We start from the raw sequence: 12,922 nt of genomic DNA, 5'->3' as shown, positions 1-12,922 counted from the left end.
AATGGTTGTGATGAACACAGCGCTTTGGCTATGAATGGCAGTGTCAAACGTGCTCAAAGACCTATGGCTTACATCCAGAGCAGCAGAAAACTGGGAAGGAGAAAAGTAAAAAAATCGAGGGAAAGCACCATAACAAGGGTCATTTCCAACAGATTGCCAGAGGGATTCTTTTCCTTTTGTTAGTAAGTTACTATTTTGCATTATTATGATTTTATGCAGCCACCATGTTCAGTCCCTTCGTAACCTCTAACTGCAGCAAGAACTGTATGAGGCACTTCAATGCGCTATCCTAGGTGCCCAGGAAGATAGTGTCCTCTCCTCTGTCCAATGAGTTGAGGCAAAAGTATAATGTCCATTTCCATGCCAATCTGCAAGAATGAGGAGGTCCAGGTGAGTACATTGCATTGGTTTATAAGCCACAGGGCAAGCAGTGGTTGAATGGAGTCATGAAGCATGTTTGTGCTTCATTTTGTCAGAATGTAAGTTTTGGCCGTATTAAGTCCCTTCTGTTGATATGATGTTCACTGCTATGCTGAATTTGCCAGAATTAAAACACTCCCAGTGGAACGGAAGCTCACTTGTATCATCACTATTTATTTTCCACGTTCTTGTGAATTATGTTCCCTCTATTAATGTGTTCATCTGTATTGTTTCCATCATGCTTTTCTTTTTTAAATATATAATGATGAATTTGATTTTGATTACCCACCATAGTGCCTCTGATTCTAATGTTATAGAAACAAAGTAAGTCTTTGTCATTTGTGCTGAGTGAACTCTAATCGTAGGTTCGGGAGTAGCATGCTACTCGCCGCAGAGTACTTCAATGCCTTACTAGGGATAGGAAGTGCTACATAAATACAAATGACAGTTGAACCAAGTGATGTGAACAAATAATTGTATTTCTTTTAACAGAACTTTTAAGGAAGGAAGACATTGGCTCATGAATATGTACATTGCATAGAGTATACTATCTCAGTGTGGCTGCCTGCTTTGAAAATAGATGTTTGTCAAATGGGATAGAACTGTGAAATGGGATAAAACAGTGATATGGTAACGAGCAGGGCTTTAAGTGGGCTGGGTCCTGCCAGTGCTCAGCACCGGCAGTTCGAAAAAGCAGGTGCCGAGGCGGGTCCCTATCGGGCTCTCTATTTTTGTCCTCACCCTCAGGGTGAGAAAAAAATCTTAACTGTGCAGCAGTGCCACTCTTCACTGCCTTTGATGTAACTTCAAAGAGACTCGTTATAGTTCTTTCACAGTCTCATCATTTCAGAACTAAAACATTTTCAATGTTCTATACAATGAAACCATTGTATTTGCTTTTGTAACTCAGACTACTGAACAAGCTGCTTCCAGGATTACCTAGGGTCCCAGTATGTGCTTGAATTGGAACTTGGCTGTTAAATTCTGCCTCTGATAAAGTCTCAGTGCATTCAGCAATTCCTCTTTTATTTCTGTGCACCTGCATACTTTTTCTATTATAGACTTCAGCAGACACAATCTCTGGGAAACCTAATAAATGCCATACTGAAATATGAATCTTCCTCCTAAAAAACTGATCCACAGACTTCGACACCGAGTGAAATAGGAGTACAGTGAACTTTGGTCTATAATCAAATCTATGTGTTTGAGTAATTCCACCTAATTCAGATTAAGTGTGTGTGATTCTAAAACAAAGCTGTTATAGTGAGCAGTGCTAAAGTGTTGCGTAGCCATTCATGGTCTCAATGTAAACCCCAGCTCGCCTATTAGCATTTGGGCATTCCTCCCATTAAATACTTGCCACCTGGAATGCCATGAGTAGTAAATTAACCCAACCTATAAAAAAGTCTGCATTTTTTGTGTCCACATTTTACTCCAAGATTAATATATGTAAAAATGTATGGAGGGATGCTTTGTTGACAGCATCCCAAATGGCTGTCACCTCAGGTGTGGTTGTCACAGAAGTATTTTGTTAAGATTGTTGTGTGTTGCTAGATAAACTACACTGCATGGCTGCAAGCTGATAATTAGTGCTGAAAGCTGCGGCACAATATCTCGGACATGCGGCGTGCTTCGTGTCCAAATAGTTCCTAGGGTCATCCCGAAAATTGGACTGCATGTACTAACCAGCCAAGTTGGGTTCAAGGAGAAGAGTTTTTCCTTGGGCCGGAGCGATCCTTACACTGTGTGTTTCATTGGAGAAAGCTTCCTTGCTAGCAGCGGCAGCCCCTGCGCTAAGGCAAAGGAGTGTAGCCCCACTGCTCTGAGAGCAGTTCAAAAAGGAAAAATAAAATGATAATAACGCAATGTTATTATAATTTATTTTTCCATTCCTGCTTAGGTGCAGGGCGGAGCTATGCTTGCCAGAGGAGGGGCCAGGGGGAGGAGTGGTGAGCACACTCTAAGTACGTATGATGGTTTGGCCGTCTGTCTTGGGTGGGCCATACAGTCAGGCACATTTTGCATGTTCTCCACTGGCTGTATTGCATGGCCTGTGTGGAGAGCATGCAGAGCCTCCCAGTCCCTCTCTGAGTGCTGAACCACGGCGCTCAGACCAATTAATCATAATGCTGCTGTAACACAGCGTTCTGATTGGCTAGGGGAGTCTGGGAGCCTGTGTGCTTCCTGGTTCTTTCTCCTGGTGTCACCTGAAGAGCTGTAGAGCACTGAGAGGCTGCCACCAGCCTGCAGGTAAATGTATTTTTTAATTTACCCCCGCACCGAACCACTGGCATCACCACCCCCCTTAAATAGCTGCCGCCACTGCCTGTAGGGTTAGCAGTAAGTGGTGGAGGGTGTCCTATTTTGAGGGAAATGCGATATAATTGCTTATTTATAATGCCTCATCTCTTTTGCAGGGAAAGATTTGAGTTTACTAGAGGTTTTCTCTGGGTTTGTGCATGTCTGTTGTTGATCCCACCAGGCGGCATTTTTCCAAGTTAAGTTTCCCCAGGACTTGCTGACCCTCAGTGGGCGCACTCCTGATGTGTCAGTATCACTTGCATGTCAGGGTAACTATACTCCATAGTAATAGTCGGTGCATTTTGTACGTCCCAGGAGGAAGGCACTACTCTCGTCAGTACCAACATGACATTGAGATTGATGGCCTGTGTGGCATCATGGTGGTTGTTAATTTCTCCATGGTGGCAGACTCTTGAGTGTGCAGGTCATTGTCAATACAATTGTGCTGCTATTTTTAATATTTACGGAACCTGGTGGTAATATTTTCAAATCTTTGAATGTTACTTGTGTTGTTTTGCAATGAAGTGGCAACAAGCTATAATTACTTTGTGTGACTAATGAGTTTTCTCCAAGGCTTCACTAGCAAGGATCCTACGGTATTCAATGGTGCTGGGACGGTAGGTATTAGATATCATTTTCAGGTTTATTTGCAATGTTGTTCAGTTAATTTCGTAACATTATTTTCAAGAATTCTTGCCATATTTATTGGTCAATACATGAGCTGTTGCTTTTCTTGATCAGTCTCGATGACTTTAAAAAGGTAACCCTTCTAGACAAAAAAATAATTATGAAAAGCTTCATCTTCTGGTCATAACGCACCAAGTTATCCTAGCAATTCACTTACCGTGTTTTAAATCAAATGCTAGTAAAATATGCTTAAATATAAACATGCATCTATAACATAACATAATTTACGTCATATTGTGTACATCACAGTATAATGTGATGCATGGCTTAACACTTATAATATGCAAAAGAAACAATTGATGAACGGATTGCTGGACAATGCAAGCATTCACCTCCAGTCACAAGGATCTGGGTTAAATCCATCATTCTTTTGCTCTCCACACCACCCCAGTTTGGACCCAGCCATATTCAAATCAGTCTTGACCCTGTTCCTTGGGGGAACAGTCCAGTCTGAACTGCTAAGCCAGGTCCTCCCTGGACCAGAAACAAGCATCCAGGGACCAGCTTCAGGGCATCACCCTTCATCAGCCAGTCTAACTTGACTCCAGTTGTGTAGTGAGCAAGGGACCCATGCCTGGGCATACCCTTTCCACTTAGGGCGACATATGCAAAAGAAACAATTGTTGGACCAGTGCTCTCCATGCCACTGGAGTCAAGCTATCCTGGCTGATGAGGGGCAAAACCCTGAAACCGGTACTAGAATGCTTGTTTCCAGTCCAGGGAGGACCTGGCTTGGCAGTTCGGGCTGGACTGTTCCCATTGGGCGTAGGCTCAAGACTGATTTGCATATGGCTAGGTCTAAACTATAATGGTATGGTGAGCAAAAAAATGATGGATTTGGGCCCAGATCATTGCACTAGGGTGAAAGTTTGACATTGTTCTGCATTCTGTTCATCGAGTGTTCTTTTTGCATTTGTCACCCCAAGTGGGACGGGTATGCCCAGACGTGGGTCCCGTGCTCTCCGAGTCAAGCTAATCCTGGCTGATGGGGGGCGATACCCCGAAACCGATCCTAGGATGCTTGTTTCCAGTCAAAGGAGGACCTGGCTTGGCAGTTCGGGCTGGACTGTTCCCATTGGGCACAGGGTAAAGACTGATTTGCATATGGCTGGGTCCAAAGTGGAATGGCATGGTGAGCAAAAAAACTATGGATTTACGTCCAGATCTCTGTACTGGGGTGAATGTATGACATTGTTCTGCATTCTGTCCATCAATTGGATATAAAACTTATAATGTCCAAAATGCGAGACCTATTGGCTATGCCAATGCTTGTAAATTTATCATCCTGAAAATGAAGTATTTTATGTATATGACGCCAAGTCCACTATCACTTACACGCACTTCCAGGATTTTCGCCCCTCCACCTTTAAGCCCGAACACATCCCAGCCCCACTCCTTCAGTTTGAGGCAATTTCCTCCAAACTATAGCAAATGTTTGGTTCTTCATTCACCTTATTTTAAACCCCGTTCGCCTTTCTGATTGCAAAAAATGTACTCGATGTAAATCTAGTGTCAAATAGTAAGTGGCATTGTCATATCCTTTTATGCGCTGTTAAGGTGCCCAAATTCCCATATATAATACGTCGATACGTCGATTCTCGAAGGCCGCCTCTTTTTCCATGACTAAGGCACTCTCCGTGTACCTAGCTGTCACCGTGCCTCAACGCACAGCAAATGGCTTGAGCCAGGGACAGCTGATTGTAATGGATTACATCCTAACGCACGCCTCTGCCCCTCGCTGTAAAGAGCTTCTTGCTTCTGAACGTGACCCCATTTTCTAACTTCCTTGGCTACTTTGGAATGCTGCTCGCTGTGTGTATTCCTCTAAAGCAGCAGAAAAAGGAAGAATGTCTTTCAGAGGTCAAGGGCGTCTGAAAAATAAACAACTTGTGTGCTCCATTTCGGTGCTCATCTCAGCGGTGCGGGCCTGTGCCGAGCCGGATGACAGCTCTATCATGATAGCTGCAGATACCTCTGATGGAGCTGTTGGCAAGGCAAGAAAACACTCTGATGATGGCTTGCAGGCGCGTCCCTGCCTTTCCGAGCACAGAAAGAGATGGCCGCACATCCATTAAAAGCGTGAAATACAGTCTGAAAGTGCACTCGGTGCACGCTGAGATGGGCTGCTGTTGCCATTTTGTTATCAGTGATCTCCCCGAAATTCTTTTCCATTCCAGATGCCATCTTTGTGGTTGTACAGACATAGCTAGTTTGATAAACACCTGAAATGGCTAATGGAGGGAAAGCAAAAAACTGAACCGAAATGTGAAATATCACGTAGTTAAAGGGTGAAGAATGCAATGTTGGCCATGATATTTCCCATATTGTAAATGCAATTACATTTATGTAGCGCTTACTACCCCTGACGAGGCGTCAAATTGCTTTTTGGCTAGTAGCACGCTACTCCGGAACGCAAAAAGGATTAGTGGTGAATTAGTATACGGAAGTATGAAATTATCATTTTTGGTTTTTGTTTTATATAGCCCAAACTCGGCCCGAAGGTATCAGAACGCTTTAAATGAGCACCAGTTGCGTTACAGATGAACACACAGGGACGGCCGGCAGACCTCGCTGTTGGGTGAGGGGCAATAACAGGTGTGGGGGGGCTCACGGGCTGCTTAAATAAATAAATACATAAAACTTACTTTGCCGTCGCCGCTGCCAGGTCTGGCGTCTCCTCTCCTGGTCGCCTGTGTCCTACTCCAGGTCAGAACAGGAAGCAGTGACAGGTAAAGGTGCCTACAAGGGATTTTGTTTTAGGATAATTCTGTGATTATTAATCTGGGAATTTCTCTGCGGGTGAGTCTACTTAGAACACAAACCCAATTGTTCGGAAACAGATGGTGGAGTCGACGTTTCGGTCTTAAGTGGCGTCAGTCCGTCAGACCATCTTCAGGACAGTAGATATTGCATATAAAAAGGACCCTTTTCTGATTGGACTCAACATGATTAATCATTTACGTGGAGATTTGATTCTCTCCGCTTGTATAGATGGTGGAGCCGTCACTGATCAACAGATCAAGGTTAATCCAAATCTATGGCGGCAATTTCAAAAGGGGATCACGGTCACTCCAATCACAGTTTCTTAACAGTGTCTCTAGAAAAGGTTGAAAAGTTGCATGGAAGCTGACGTCAGTCCACAAAGCAACAGGACAAAAACAGGAAGCCAGGCTCCCACCCCTAAGCCAATGACAATGCTTCAATGGAGCATTGTGATTGGTCTGAACGCTGTGACAAGGCGCTCAGCCAGGGTCTGTAGGGGTGGACATATTCTCCATGCAGGCTATATTGAAGTCTGCATGGAGAACAGAGGAGAGCGCATGACTGTTTTGGGTGGCCTGGGAGGTCCAACCAAATGGTCATTGGCCACAGGATTGTCTACCACTCCTCCCCTTCAGCTCCGCCCCGCCTCCTTATGCAGTGCTGTATCAGGAGGAAAAAATAAAATGATAATAACATTCCTTTATTATCATTTTATTTTTTCCTTCCTTTGCTGCCCTGGCAGTGAGGCGACACTCCTCCGCCTTAGCAGAGGAGCCGCCACTGTGGACACATTTGTTTTGAGCTATGGACATGTGAATCTGTTAGTTTGATTAAGAAGGATAGGAGAGGGATAGAAGAGGGAGGGTCTAGAAAGTGTTTATTTGGAGATCATAGCAGCAGGAGGAGGTTTGGGATGGGTAGAGGGTAGGGGCAAGAGTCAGAGGGAAGGGTTTAGAAGGCTTATTGGGAAGATCTGAATAGTAAAAGATGTTTGAGATGATGCAAGGAGGGGTAGAGGAGGAAAGAGTCTAGAAAGGGTTATATTGGGGATCATAGTAATATAATGGATTTTGGGATGATTCAGAGAGTTGAGTTAGAGGATATATTGAGAGAGGTATAGAGTGAGTTATAGGGTATTGCATTGCAGATGCTGAATGAGTAGTAAAGTAATAAATATAGAGAGACATAAGTACATGGAAGGTATAAATGTATAGATACGGTAATATATATATATATTTATGTTGTTTATATTAGACTCAGACGTTTCAAGTGTTGCTGGACTTTAAGCTAATTTATTTGTTTTAATGTTTTTATTCAATAGTGAAGCAATTGTAGATGAAAAGGTTATGATAAAAATGCACTTATTTATGCAGTGACCTATATACATGTTAAACTTAGAATAATATAACTATAAGTAATATGCACATTTGTTAGTTAGGAAGAACTAAAGAACATCTATATGTTTAGACACATGATTATTATACACACTTATACCAAGGAATAAACATATATCGTTTAACTACCTATATAGACAGGGATATGCTGTATATTTATGTTTGAGTATGGTGGCTATGTGGGTAAGTAAATTGAATGCGGATCTTCTGGCAATTGTATATTCAGCTATCCAATTACATTTATGTAGCGCTTACTACCCCTGACGAGGCGTCAAATTGCTTTTTGGCTAGTAGCACGCTACTCCGGAACGCAAAAAGGATTAGTGGTGAATTAGTATACGGAAGTATGAAATTATCATTTTTTGTTTTTGTTTTATATAGCCCAAACTCGGCCCGAAGGTATCAGAACGCTTTAAATGAGCACCAGTTGCGTTACAGATGAACACACAGGGACGGCCGGCAGACCTCGCTGTTGGGTGAGGGGCAATAACAGGTGTGGGGGGGCTCACGGGCTGCTTAAATAAATAAATACATAAAACTTACTTTGCCGTCGCCGCTGCCAGGTCTGGCGTCTCCTCTCCTGGTCGCCTGTGTCCTACTCCAGGTCAGAACAGGAAGCAGTGACAGGTAAAGGTGCCTACAAGGGATTTTGTTTTAGGATAATTCTGTGATTATTAATCTGGGAATTTCTCTGCGGGTGAGTCTACTTAGAACACAAACCCAATTGTTCGGAAACAGATGGTGGAGTCGACGTTTCGGTCTTAAGTGGCGTCAGTCCGTCAGACCATCTTCAGGACAGTAGATATTGCATATAAAAAGGACCCTTTTCTGATTGGACTCAACATGATTAATCATTTACGTGGAGATTTGATTCTCTCCGCTTGTATAGATGGTGGAGCCGTCACTGATCAACAGATCAAGGTTAATCCAAATCTATGGCGGCAATTTCAAAAGGGGATCACGGTCACTCCAATCACAGTTTCTTAACAGTGTCTCTAGAAAAGGTTGAAAAGTTGCATGGAAGCTGACGTCAGTCCACAAAGCAACAGGACAAAAACAGGAAGCCAGGCTCCCACCCCTAAGCCAATGACAATGCTTCAATGGAGCATTGTGATTGGTCTGAACGCTGTGACAAGGCGCTCAGCCAGGGTCTGTAGGGGTGGACATATTCTCCATGCAGGCTATATTGAAGTCTGCATGGAGAACAGAGGAGAGCGCATGACTGTTTTGGGTGGCCTGGGAGGTCCAACCAAATGGTCATTGGCCACAGGATTGTCTACCACTCCTCCCCTGCAGCTCCGCCCCGCCTCCTTATGCAGTGCTGTATCAGGAGGAAAAAATAAAATGATAATAACATTCCTTTATTATCATTTTATTTTTTCCTTCCTTTGCTGCCCTGGCAGTGAGGCAACACTCCTCCGCCTTAGCAGAGGAGCCGCCACTGTGGACACATTTGTTTTGAGCTATGGACATGTGAATCTGTTAGTTTGATTAAGAAGGATAGGAGAGGGATAGAAGAGGGAGGGTCTAGAAAGTGTTTATTTGGAGATCATAGCAGCAGGAGGAGGTTTGGGATGGGTAGAGGGTAGGGGCAAGAGTCAGAGGGAAGGGTTTAGAAGGCTTATTGGGAAGATCTGAATAGTAAAAGATGTTTGAGATGATGCAAGGAGGGGTAGAGGAGGAAAGAGTCTAGAAAGGGTTATATTGGGGATCATAGTAATATAATGGATTTTGGGATGAGTCAGAGAGTTGAGTTAGAGGATATATTGAGAGAGGTATAGAGTGAGTTATAGGGTATTGCATTGCAGATGCTGAATGAGGAGTAAAGTAATAAATATAGAGAGACATAAGTACATGGAAGGTATAAATGTATAGATACGGTAATATATATATATATTTATGTTGTTTATATTAGACTCAGACGTTTCAAGTGTTGCTGGACTTTAAGCTAATTTATTTGTTTTAATGTTTTTATTCAATAGTGAAGCAATTGTAGATGAAAAGGTTATGATAAAAATGCACTTATTTATGCAGTGACCTATATACATGTTAAACTTAGAATAATATAACTATAAGTAATATGCACATTTGTTAGTTAGGAAGAACTAAAGAACATCTATATGTTTAGACACATGATTATTATACACACTTATACCAAGGAATAAACATATATCGTTTAACTACCTATATAGACAGGGATATGCTGTATATTTATGTTTGAGTATGGTGGCTATGTGGGTAAGTAAATTGAATGCGGATCTTCTGGCAATTGTATATTCAGCTATCCATAGCAGTATGGGCGACAGAAATTGATATTAAAAGTACATCTGTTTGTAATAAAATGTGACTGTATCACAAAGCAATATACATAATAATCAGCTTTTCTCTAACAAACATTGGTCCCAAATGCAACTGAACACACTGACACCTGTCAGATGACCTGCCGAGGTCAGCAGGCTAATACCCAAGGGCTCGGAAGAATGTGTGCCATTGGCTGACTGCCCCCATGGCTGACTCTACATTGGCAGTTCAGCAACAGTATTACATGAGTTGCTGGAAAGGGGAAGCATGTCAGAAGGTGCTGCTTTTCAGGCTTCGCTTTCTGAGTCAGAAGCTTTTTTGGCAGAAATGGGTGGATTTGTCAAAAAGGACCTGAAGTTCTGAAATTAACAGAACCCTTTCACCTCTTGCCTCCTGCATGGAGGCTTGTGGGTACTTGCCCATTGTATTTCATTACTTTTACCCACCCATAGAGCTGCCTCCGAACCAGCAGGAATGAGGCTGGGGATACTACCCATCTTTTACTTTTAAAATATTTTAATAGACATTTTGGTTTGTAAGAACAACAAAGCACCGCACCGTTCAAGTGGGTGCTACATACACAGAAATATGTATTCTGGGATACTACCTGTAGGACAGAGACAACATTCCAAAGGGGCAGATCTCTCACAGATCTATTGAAATTGGTGAGTATAAGTTTCCTGGGGGTGTGGTGTTGTCTCCAGGCCTTTGCTCAGGTCTGTTTATGACAATTGGGTGTTCAGGGTAGGCTGCAATGTTTATTCCAGGTAATTCTCTTATGTCTCTTTCAATTCAGGTGTGTGCCTCATTAACTGGCCTAGTGATACATAGAAGAACATTTTGTGCAAACAAGTGAATGTAGACTTGCTGAGGAAGTGAGTAGTTTTCCAGTTTTCAAAAATTAATAGAATTTGGGTTATTTCAAAGCCATTTTGTAAGAAATTGTATTATTGATTAAGGGAGACGACTACTCACCTTAAAAAATAACCACAATTCTTGTCAGGGTGAGCAACTAAAGTCACTAAATTAACCGGAGCTCTAAACCCTGGTGGCTACGGCACAGAGCATGCAGGCTTAACTTAAAACCAATGTGTAAAGTGTTTCTGGATTAACAAAACAATATTAAATCAAAACATAACACAATAAAAATCTCAAATTAATTCAGTAAAAATAGAATACATTGTAATAGATAAAATGAAAGCAAAACAAAAAAAATCTGAGATATGAATATTACATTTTTTATATAATAGTATCAACAAGTATTAAATGCCAACCCTGGTTAACTGATCATGTTAGACCCTGACTTAGGCACTCTTTGGGGCTGACCGAGATGGAGCAGGGGTCAGATGCAGGGAGCGGGATTGACTCAGATTGAGGGTTTACCATTGGATTTTCTCTCAAAATAGAAGCCCCGCTCTTCAGTGGGGCAAGACAGCAGGCTGTAGCTAAATGGGATCCACAAGGTCAGAAATCTGTTGTACACAGTCTCAGTAAAGTTGTTGGTTTTAATGGGGAAGCTCCGAGTGGGAGAAATTTACATTTTGTACCCAGAAATGGTACCTTGCTAATCCGAAACTTCTAGTGCGTTCACCTGATCAAGATTTCTTCGATCGCACCAAGTCACTTTTTTGGAACTCGATTCCTTCAACAGGGCAATGCTGAGGGTATAGCTGAATATGTCTCTGTGACAACCCGCAGAATCTGATTTGCTGCTGCAGAAAAGCTCCTAAGGGGAGAAACCTACCAGCAATGCAACCTGATGGGATTGGCTTTAAAGGTTTCTCCCAGTTCTCTGCAAGTCTTTGGAGTCAAACAGTTTCTAAGTTCCATGTTTTCAGGGGTGGTAGAAGAAGTCCAGCCAAACACACTGAAAGGTTCTAGTTCCTCAGGAACAGCAAATGGGGAGTCAGGAATCTCTCTAGCAGAGGCCAACAGCAGGGCCCAGAGCAGGTCAGGTTGGATCTTGCTCACGAAAACTGGACATTGAAGCTTTGACGGTCAGAGGCTTCCACAAGTCCCAAAGCTCTCCTCATATTTTAAATGGCCACAAACCACATCTTGTACAGTCGCAGAGCAGACAAGCCCTACAAAGGATTCTGGCTGCAAGATTGCATGTGCTCCCTTTAAAACAGCTGTACCCTTCTGTCAAAGTTGGCCCAGCAATCACGGAGTGTCACCTCTGCCACTACAAGCGTGAAACACTGTCTCACATTCTATTATCCTGTCCTGCCCTGCTGTCAGTCCGTAGAATCCATCTAAGGCCCATTCTTCTCCAACTGGGTACACGGACAGTAAAAGAGGCAGTTCTTCAATTATACTGGCTGGACACGGTGAAGCACATGGCCAACTTCGCCAAATGTATTTACCATGCGCGGCTAGCCCTAATGGACAGGCCAACTATGATACAAATTGACTTTTAGCTGGTGGAAGGTCCCATGTAGCACATGCCTCCCACACATACACTGTTTTACTTCAATTTTAATCTCCTTTTATATTGCTTGCTCTTTTTAATACTGATCGCTCTCTTTTTTATTGATTTTTATTAATCACTCAAATAAAGTCATTGTCATTGTCATTGTCACTGAAAGGTTCTTGTTCCTCAGGAACCGCAAATGGGGAGTCAGGAATCTCTCTAGCAGAGGCCAACAGCAGGGTCCAGAGCAGGTCAGGTTGGAACAGGTCAGCTGAGTAGTTGTAGGAAAGACCTCTTGTAGCTTGTTGTGTCCATGTTGCTTGAATGGGAGGTCCACCGTATGACTCTTGGAGTCCACTTGTTTGTCCTGAATATAAGATCGGGCAGGTCCAATCCTTCAGGGCACTTCCCAGGTCTTTGACAGGAGGTGCAGTGCTGTTCTCATATACTTTAGGTCCAGTAGTGTTCTGAGAAGGATGCAGAACGCTGGCTCTCTATATAGTGTACTAAAATGAAGTATGCTATGCAGCGTGTCCAGTGGCCCCCCTATTGGTATATCAAGGCTAAAGTAGATAATGCTATTTTTTTTGTGGCAGTGTGAACGAGCATTTCGGCTTATCAGAGGGTAGTACTAAGCATTTGT

Source organism: Lissotriton helveticus, chromosome 2_1 (genome assembly GCF_964261635.1).
Source record: "Lissotriton helveticus chromosome 2_1, aLisHel1.1, whole genome shotgun sequence".
Classification (NCBI taxonomy): Eukaryota; Metazoa; Chordata; class Amphibia; order Caudata; family Salamandridae; genus Lissotriton; species Lissotriton helveticus.
Note: the sequence above shows the minus strand (reverse complement) of the source record.